Below are 11327 nucleotides of genomic sequence, written 5' to 3' on the forward strand. Positions count from 1 at the left end.
ACAGCCATCTATTATAAAGATATTTTGTTGTCAAGAATCAATTAGTACTCAAAGAAAAATCATGTGTGTAGGCCTACTGGCCTAATAATCCTAGTAAAATATTAAAAGAAAGATTAATTATTAGTAAGATGATGAATAATAAAGATCAATAAATTATCATGGGAATTGAACATAAGTACAAATTTCAATGTTATTATTATCCTTATTAGCTTATGGCTTTGAAGGGCGAGTAGACCCAAGGATTGGTCGCTGGAGGTCACCCGATAGAAAAATCCATCGTTAATATGGTATAATAATATCATATTTGCGGAGCGTTACGATTTCCTTGACCAATTCCATGTCGACTGAATGTGTTTTGTCAACTATTGAACTCGCAACGCAAAGGCACAGGTAGCATCCTCGTAGAGGGGAGGCAAACAATACTAACTAAAAATCTATTTTTTCCAGGAAGGGTATAATATGGAAAACACATGTTAAATATTTCCTGCCGCCAAAGTGCAGTACTTTATACCTGGCACTAGAATTTTTAGAAAGAGAAGCATTTGGTTAACTTTTGTTTTACGCTTCAGTGAACATAGTCTATTAGCAGGGTAGTTCTACCTGAGGACACCACCGATGACTGACCGGGCTTTCTAGAAGTACCTATCGGGAAACATTCGACTTGTTTCATGGAAGCAAGGCATTGTAATACTGAATGAGTATTTATAGTTCTATAAAGCAAGGCCTTTTGGTTCTAATACCCGAGACATCAGTCTGCAGATTGTTGTTATGGAATGCAGAAAACTTCTTTCACCACCCTTAGACAATAAATGCTGTTTCAAAAGATTGAAAAGATTGAAAGACATGCCGCTTCCAAAATCTATGGATATGGTTTTAGTACTATATATATATATATATATATATATATATATATATATATATATATATATAATATATATATATATATATATATATATATATATCTGTGAGTGTCGCATAAGGTCCACACTATTATTCCTCACCCACCATATAGCATATATAATATATCGAACTTTCTCACTCCCACTCAACCACATCACTCTCTCACACATACCCTTTCCTTCGGGCTCTCTCTCTCTCTCTCTCTCTCTCTCTCACACACTCTCTCTCTCTCTCTCTCTCTCTCTCTCATCACACACATGATAATGAATTAAAACGAAGATTTCTGTCTTTGACACTAATATCATGATAGATCAATAATGTAGATTTCTGTCTTTGACACTAATATCATGATATATCAATAATGATTGTTAGATCAATAATGTTTCAATAGCCATCTAGATCTAGGTGAACTATTTGTAACACAAAAACTAATAATTAAAACCACCCTTAATGAAGTTTGATTAGTCCCAACCGATATGGTTTTCAGTAACTTTAAGAACATGACAAAAAGACAGTAATTGTGGGTTGGAAACGTAATTTTGATTATTTATTATAATAAAATATAAATCCCATTTTCCCGGTGCTCTAAACTCGTTATTTAATAATGAGCCTACAGTTTAAGAGCCATCACTGATACGTCACTTAGTATAAATACAGAAGAACAAAAATCATAAACCTTATTCCGGGCCACTTTCTCATTAATTCTAAGTTCTCGTATATGTGTGTGATAAACGAAATTTGAATTTGAAATCACAACATTTTTTGAAAAACGTGCTTATTCTACGAAAATTGAGACCCCTTTCTTAGCTGGCGTCTAGGAATAAGAAATATATTGACCGATAAATACAAACAATTTGGATGTAGATTAGGCGATTAGGCCTTGTCTAAAGAATTCAGCTTATAGTCTGTTATACAATAAATGAGCAATTCAATATTCATAACATCTTAGTAGTCATCTTATGAATAGTGTAGTCATTCATCAAATGAGTCTTATCAAGTCATAATTATCATCACTCAGTACAATTGAATAAATCAAGTCATACATTGAGAAAAAACTATTTATAAATTCACAGCACTGAATATCACATTTTCAACAATTTGAGAATTAATTTACGGAATAATAAGCATTTTCATTCAGAATTAGATTTAGTGCGTTTTTTAATTTATTCAGAGGCCAGTTTCTTCTAATATAAGATAGGGGCAGATAATTGAACATGGAGTACACTAAATAGGGATAAATTTCAAGCTCTTACTCAATCTGACATTAGGAGTTACAATACTCTAGTAGTCCAGATAACAGTAGACCTCACTGAAAATCCTTTGCAATGTGGTAACGAGAGTCCTTTGCCATCTACTACAAATGCTATCTATTAGGAATAAAGTCATTGTTATAATATCAGGTCTTTTTTAAAATGTTTGCCAATGGCCCCAATAAGAAATCTGATCAGGCTGGTTGGAGACTTCCAATCAACTATACGATCACATTTCATTACATTACATTACATTACCAGGGCTACCAGACATTGTTTTGCAGTAGTCGTCAATATATCTGTCGTCACTATATCATAATGGAAAAAGTAGAACTTTGATATGAAAGTAATGAACTCACTTCGTTACAAATAAAATCTATTGGTGTGCTAATCTAAATGTTGCACTACTTCAATCCTGTAAAAATGAATACCGATTTAATACTTATCCTGAATTTATGGAATCCCAAGTCCCATTGCGCTTATGATAATTTTTAATATTAACTCAGTAAGTTCAGAAAGTTATTGCTCAGTTGAATCAGAGCTACGATTAAAAAGATGATTTGGGAATTATCAAGTGGCACTTTTTGTTTTTCACTGGGATTTTCATTTTGTAACATGTAGAGACGCTTGTCGAACAACAATCTGTTAAATTTCTATGGGAAAGATTTCATGAGGAAAATGAAGTTTTTCATTGACATTATCATCCGTAACTCGGAACGCCATGATAAATCTTGGCATCTAAAGCTGCGTTTACACCAAAGTTATTAACAAAATGTTAATAACTTAATCCTCACAGATTATTATAGATTGAACGGCACTTGAAAAACACATATGTTCATCATGTGTATGATAAGTTATGTTCAATCTAATAGAATCTATAGAATCTATTGGTGTTAACGCAGCATTACTCTGTGACTGTCAGAAGTTAATATTATATTACTTTGAATTTACAATTCGAGACCGCAGCTTGGAAAAAGAAGAGATGATTAGATCATAATATCGGGGACCGAGCTTCGATCAGGAGTAATAATTAATAATAATTAATAATTCAAAAAATCTTTATTGGCATCAACCACAACAACAAAAAAAATATATAATAACTTGATAAATTTTATACAGCAATGGCCTTCAGGCCGTCTGCCAGGAGTTGACTACTATTAGATTCTACAAAAATAATTAATTATGTAATTAAGTCAGGAGAAAGATTGCATTATCAAGTGTTGAACTCCTCAATCAGGTGAGATCGGTACCTCCAGGCTATTCTTATGAATTTTATCAATTTCTCCCAGCTCTCCCCGTTCAATACATCAATAACCTGTCGCTCGTTTAGCTCTCGCACTCCCCATATACTAAATCTGAACTCCGACAAAACTGAACACTTACCCAAGGAATGGATGATATCTTCATTTTGTCCGCTGTTGCACATCGAGCATAGCAACTGACGACCCTCCCTTCCCACTCCATAATTTAGAGGCCATAGTGCTGCTCTTGACTTGACTATCATGGCTATTTCTGCTCTATTTAGGTTGGCATGAATATAATCGTTGTCTCCCAAATCGTGCTTCAATTCCACATATATGTCATGGATTGTAGCCCTTCCCGCTCTCTCCCAGCATTTATTCCGAAACTCTTGAATCATACATTCCCGGAGCCTCTCCAATTCCGCAGCTCGATCGAGAACACTAATAGGACATACACCCACCTCACATTGGTATCTGTTGTTAAGAATCCTCCATTCCTTGAACCAACCCATGTTTCTTTCAATCATTATTTCCGCCAGAAAACGTGTCAGTCGTAATGTTGGCAGCCCTAATACTTTAAGAATATATTTATAGTGCATCTTGAATGTGTAAAAGAATAGCAGATCCCTCCTTGTCTCCAAATATAGAATGTAATTGGGGGTGCTGCGAGGCAGAGAGAATAATCTTTTCATGAAATACCTCTGAAAAATCTCCAACCCCTCAAACATTTCAATACCCCAGACTTGCGCGCTGTAACTGACAACTGTTCGCAGAGCTGCGTCAAAAACCTCCCACTTTGCCTTCACTGGAATTATATTATTAGTAATGACACTACTCCACACAGAATTAAGTCCACATTTAGCGGCTGTCACTCTTTCGGCAATATGTGTTCGGAACTTCATAGTGGACGTAAAAGTCACTCCTAGATATTTGTAAGAGTTGACAACTTCAATTTTCTCTTCTCCCCAATACCACTCCTCGTGCCCCGCCAATCTTCCCCCTTTTCGGAAAACCATGATTTTAGATTTATCCATATTTATATTTATTCCCCATTCTTCACAGTAGCACTTTAGTCTATTCATCATTCTCTGCAAGGATTTGGGCGCATCTGCCAACATCACCAGATCATCCGCATATAGCAATCCTCTAATGTTTCTGTCACGAATCCATAGCCCTTCACCAACATATTCCAACAAATCATTAATAAATAACGAGAAGAGCATGGGTGACAATAAACAACCCTGTCTCAAGCCACAAAATGTCTCAAACTCGCCAGTAAGCCCATTCGATGTGCACACTGCAGATCGCGTACATTTATATAATTCTTGTGTCATCTTGATCAGTTTCGAAGGTACTCCCATTTCATGCAACTTATACCAGAGAGCCCTTCTATCTATAACGTCAAATGCAGATTTGAAATCCACGTACATTCAATACACTCTACTTCTTCTTTTTGCTGTTTTCAATGCGACTATACTTCTCAAGTTAAAAATATTATCTACCGTTGAATACCCCTTTCTAAAACCAGCTTGACTCTCTGTTAATACGCTATTTTGGCTCACCCATTTCTCGAATCGCCTCAGTAATATCCCCGCAAACACTTTTACTCCTGCATCTATGAATGTTATACCTCGATAATTCTGAACTAGCGCAATGTCCCCTTTCTTATGTATAGGGAAAATGATAGCTTTTCCAAAACAGGCCGGCAGTTGCCCGAACCCAATAGCGCTGTTAAAAATTCCAAGCAATACATCTACGAAACATTGTGGGGCGTATTTGAAAAATTCTCCTGGTATGCCGTCCACTCCTGTCGCTTTCGCATCTTTCAACTTTTTCAATACTGCCACTATTTCGGAACGGCTTATATCAGCGTCATAAATATGATCTTGCCAACAAGGTTCAGCATACAAGATAGTCTTCGCCCTCCCCTCTAAAGCCAACAGACCTTGAAAATGCATCACCCACTCCTCCGCTGTTATATCCACTGAAAACTTATATGTACTCCGTTTGAAAATTTTAACAAGCTTCCAAAATTCTGTTGTATCCCTTATTGCTTTGAATTTATTCCCAATGCTCTCGTAATAATCCTTCTTTTTCTGTGTACACATAGTAAATCATAAACCTTATTCCGGGCCACTTTCTCATTAATTCTAAGTTCTCGTATATGTGTGTGATAAACGAAATTTGAATTTGAAATCACAACATTTTTTGAAAAACGTGCTTATTCTACGAAAATTGAAACCCCTTTCTTAGCTGGCGTCTAGGAATAAGAAATATATTGACCGATAAATACAAACAATTTGGATGTAGATTAGGCGATTAGGCCTTGTCTAAAGAATTCAGCTTATAGTCTGTTATACAATAAATGAGCAATTCAATATTCATAACATCTTAGTAGTCATCTTATGAATAGTGTAGTCATTCATCAAATGAGTCTTATCAAGTCATAATTATCATCACTCAGTACAATTGAATAAATCAAGTCATACATTGAGAAAAAACTATTTATAAATTCACAGCACTGAATATCACATTTTCAACAATTTGAGAATTAATTTACGGAATAATAAGCATTTTCATTCAGAATTAGATTTAGTGCGTTTTTTAATTTATTCAGAGGCCAGTTTCTTCTAATATAAGATAGGGGCAGATAATTGAACATGGAGTACACTAAATAGGGATAAATTTCAAGCTCTTACTCAATCTGACATTAGGAGTTACAATACTCTAGTAGTCCAGATAACAGTAGACCTCACTGAAAATCCTTTGCAATGTGGTAACGAGAGTCCTTTGCCATCTACTACAAATGCTATCTATTAGGAATAAAGTCATTGTTATAATATCAGGTCTTTTTTAAAATGTTTGCCAATGGCCCCAATAAGAAATCTGATCAGGCTGGTTGGAGACTTCCAATCAACTATACGATCACATTTCATTACATTACATTACATTACCAGGGCTACCAGACATTGTTTTGCAGTAGTCGTCAATATATCTGTCGTCACTATATCATAATGGAAAAAGTAGAACTTTGATATGAAAGTAATGAACTCACTTCGTTACAAATAAAATCTATTGGTGTGCTAATCTAAATGTTGCACTACTTCAATCCTGTAAAAATGAATACCGATTTAATACTTATCCTGAATTTATGGAATCCCAAGTCCCATTGCGCTTATGATAATTTTTAATATTAACTCAGTAAGTTCAGAAAGTTATTGCTCAGTTGAATCAGAGCTACGATTAAAAAGATGATTTGGGAATTATCAAGTGGCACTTTTTGTTTTTCACTGGGATTTTCATTTTGTAACATGTAGAGACGCTTGTCGAACAACAATCTGTTAAATTTCTATGGGAAAGATTTCATGAGGAAAATGAAGTTTTTCATTGACATTATCATCCGTAACTCGGAACGCCATGATAAATCTTGGCATCTAAAGCTGCGTTTACACCAAAGTTATTAACAAAATGTTAATAACTTAATCCTCACAGATTATTATAGATTGAACGGCACTTGAAAAACACATATGTTCATCATGTGTATGATAAGTTATGTTCAATCTAATAGAATCTATAGAATCTATTGGTGTTAACGCAGCATTACTCTGTGACTGTCAGAAGTTAATATTATATTACTTTGAATTTACAATTCGAGACCGCAGCTTGGAAAAAGAAGAGATGATTAGATCATAATATCGGGGACCGAGCTTCGATCAGGAGTACAAAAGCATAAACAATTTATTACGAAAGAAGGAATTATAATGAAAAACCATTTTGGCCATGTGGTTTTTAAGAAGCGGTGATGAATAGGACAGTGGTAGGCTATTTGGCTTTTATTTATTCCATTTCATATTCATATTGATTATTCTTTCGGGTTGAAGGTTTAATATATACTTATTGGATATATTGGAATAGTTATCTTGGAGTTTGGTAGAAATATATTACATTTGCATAGAACTCAATTTATTTTTTTAAGTTATCTTCATAATTCTATCTATCTTCTATCTAATTCTAATAGGTTACCAACCCATCCCTATCTTATATGATAAACCTTCAATCATAAACATATATCTGCATGATTAAAAAACAGCAGACATTCAATTTACTAGAACAAAAAATGGAGTGCCTTCAAGTTCAGATGTAGGCAACAGGCCTAACTTCTTCCTACATTCGCTACCTTGTCTCTATGACACTGACCTTGCTTCTGTGGAACATCTTGTTTCAGTGAGAACTTGCTTCTGTGAGACTGCCATTTATAGCGCTACTACTTTGGACGGAGACCTTGTCTCTATGAAACTGCTTGTCTCTGTGGGAACTTGTTCCTGTGAGACTGCCATTTATAGAAATACTTGCTCCTGTGAAACTTGTCTCTGTGACACTAATATCGTTCAAAAACACTACTTGTCTCTGTGAGAACTTGTCTCTGTGAAACATCCCCAGACATATCATGTGATATGATAATCATATGTCATAAATCAGTTGTTTGAATTATTCTTAATCATCAGAAAGTTTGTTATTTTATCTCAGTTTATTTTAATCAATAAAAGCCATTATTCTAGCTCTTCAATGGCCTCTATTTATTACAATTTTATTGACTAAAATAAGTACCAGTAGTCAAAATGCCAAAGAGGAAAACCCGGGATCGAAATAATGTTGAATCTCCATCACAGAATCAGGATAAGCCTACCGAATTATCTCGAAATGAAACCATTGATACATCTTTCAACTCGGAATCAATTGGGAAAATTCTCAAACCAAAATGTCTAAGTGTGGATCCAGATTTTCCTAGTGCACCAATGGAATGGAGACATTGGAAAAGAATGCTGGATGCCTACTTGAAAGGAAACTATTACACTGAAGATACGGAATTGGATATCTTAGTTACCTTGCTGTCAGCTGAAAATTACAAATTGATAATAGATTGTACTACATTCGAGGAAAGTATCTCCATCCTTGAAGGCATATTTATCAGGAAGAAAAGCGAAATCTTTACAAGGTACCTTCTCTCTATAAGAAAAGAAAAACAAGGTGAGTCCATTGATAATTTTTTCCTAAAACTGAAAGAACCCAGACTAGAATGTAATTTCACAGCGATCTCTGCTACAGAGAATCGAGAGGAGCACGTGAAAGAAGCATTGATTGCAGGTTTATATTCGTCCGAAATCCGTCAACGAATTTTAGAAAGCCCAGATATGTCTTTGCATGAAACTCTTGATCGTGCAAGAGCTTTTGAGTCTGCAAAATATCAATCACAATGCTACAATAAATCTAATCCTCCATTTGAGTTTAATGCTTGCAAAGATACAGAAAATGCATCAAATCTAATTCCTAATCAAAAAGACACTTCAGACTCCTCATTATCAGCTGTTAGTATTAGTGAACAAGCATGCTTTTTTTGTGGCAACAAAAAACATTCTCGACTATTTTGCCCAGCTAAAAAAAGGAACTCTGCGAGAACCAAGAAGTGTGGTAAGAAGGGACACTTTGCTCAGGTATGTAACTCAAAATCTTCCATATTGGAGAAAAAAGAGAGTTTAGTAATTCAATATTGCTAACACCTTCAGTGCAAGCCGAAAATAGCTATTTATGTATTATAGTATTAAGAGCGTAATACGCGACTTTATCACAGGCGCAAAACGCTCAAAACAGAGCGTGATAATTTTGGAAGAGCGATAAAATCATTATGCTCTCAATACATAAATAGCTATTCTCGGCTTGCACTGAAGGTGTTAGTAATATCGAATTACATACAAAATTTTTTCTACAACTGCCCAAACCTGTTAAATTACTCATATCGGCGGAGTTACAATTACCAACTTTTTAGGTTAAGATCTGACTTTTTGTCGAGTGTAAAGAAACTCTTCTGCCATGCGCGAATAATTTGGGAGCATAAAGTAAATCTACTGCGCATGCGTGGATGGTTAGCGAGCAAAAAAGTAGATTCTCCTCAGAAATAAGCTGTAAGTAAATTCTTTCTTTACGCACAGTTGTTGTAGAAAAATGTCTTTCAAAGGTTATTATTCCTATTACCATAAACAGAACTGAAAGTCAAGCACTGATCGATACTGGAGCAACTGGCAACTTTATTGACGATACCTATGAAAAAAAAACTGAATTTAGAAGTTATACCAGAGAAAGGAAAAGTAACTTTAAGCTCAAAACGCTTCACACCACAAATCCGAGGCAAAGTTAACATGAATTTATACGAAGTTATACAAACACAACCTTAATGCTTATGCAAGACCTCTGTGAAAATATTATTCTTGGGCACGAATTTATGAACAATTTTTCCAGTATAGATATACCATTTGGAGGTAATAAGCCACCTCTTACTATTTGCGGAATAACTCAAGCAAAAATTCCTCCTTGCTCCCTTTTTCAACATCTAAAACCCAATTGTCAACCAATTACAACCAAATGTGGCAAATTATCAAAAGATTTTATTTCCAATGAAATTCAACAATTACTGGAAGATGGCATCATAGAAGAAAGCCACACACCTTGGCGTGCCCAAGCATCTGTTGTTAAACCTGATAACCGAAAAAAAGGATGGTTATAGATTATTCTAGAACTATAAAACAAATTCACTGAATTGGATGCCTATCCCATTCCAAATATGAAAGATTTAGTTCGCAAAGTAGCTCAGTATTCCTGGTATAGTACTGTAGATCTGAAATCCGCATATCATCAAGTACCAATCTTACTTGAAGAAAGGCAATATACAGTATTTCAAGCATGTGGGAAACTTTATCAGTTCTGTCATATTCCTTTTGGTGTCACTAATGGTGTTTCAGCTTTTCAAAGAGTAATTGATCCACTCACACAAGAAGAGAAATTATTTGATACCCATGCTTATTTAGATGACGTCATAATTTGTGGAAATTCAAAAGAAGAACATGACACTAATCTTGAACGGTTTCTTGCAGCAGCTTCAAATAACTCACTAACTATAAACAAGGAGAAGAGTAAATTCTGTCGAAAGGAGATACGTTTCCTAGGATTTTTAGTTGGAAACAAATCATTACATCCAGATCCCGAACGCCTTGAGCCTCTACTTAATATGCCCCCACCTCCTAATCCCAAAACTCTTCAGAGAACTGTGGGCCTCTTGGCACATTACTCTCGATGGATACAAAATTTTTCAAGTAAAATTGATGCATTGGCACATGCCTTGTACGCTCTTCCCTCTTCAAGGAAAGGCCCTTGCAGCTTTTGAAGATCTTAATGTAGAGGTAGCTGCAGCTGTGCAACATGTGGAAGGATGAAGGAGACTGTAGACACTGATGCAGACTCACATGCAGAAGCATAGTAGCAACACTATCTTACAATCAACGTCCCAATGCATACTGTTGCACACCAATGCTGAACCAAAGTGAAAAACGACACTCATCAGTTGAAAAAGAGGCATATGCCATTGTAGAATCTATTAGGAAGTGGCGTCATTACTTATCTGGTCGTTTCTTTCAACTCATTACTGATCAAAAATCTGTTTCATTCATGTTCAATAGGGCGGCAAGGGGCAAGGTGAAGAACGAAAAAATAATGAGGTGGCGTCTTGAGCTATCTCAATACACCTATGAGATCATTTACCGACCTGGAAAAGAGAACATAACTGCTGACGCTCTTTCTCGAGCATGTGTGATAATGGGATGTATCACATCAAAACAAGACTTGATAAAATATCATCAAGACCTCTGCCACCCCGGCATCACAAGATTTTTTCACTGGACTAAAGCTCATAACCTTCCATACTCGGTAGATGACATCAGAGAAGTCTGCATGGAATGCAAGATCTGCTCAGAGCTGAAGCCAAGATTCAACTGTTTCAAAGGAAAATTGATTAAAGCAACTCGGCCTTTTGAAAGGATCAACATTGACTTCAAAGGACCCCTGCCATCATCAACTAGAAACAAGTACATCCTCACTAGTAGGGTAT

Source organism: Nilaparvata lugens, chromosome X (assembly GCF_014356525.2).
Source record: "Nilaparvata lugens isolate BPH chromosome X, ASM1435652v1, whole genome shotgun sequence".
Lineage (NCBI taxonomy): Eukaryota > Metazoa > Arthropoda > Insecta > Hemiptera > Delphacidae > Nilaparvata > Nilaparvata lugens.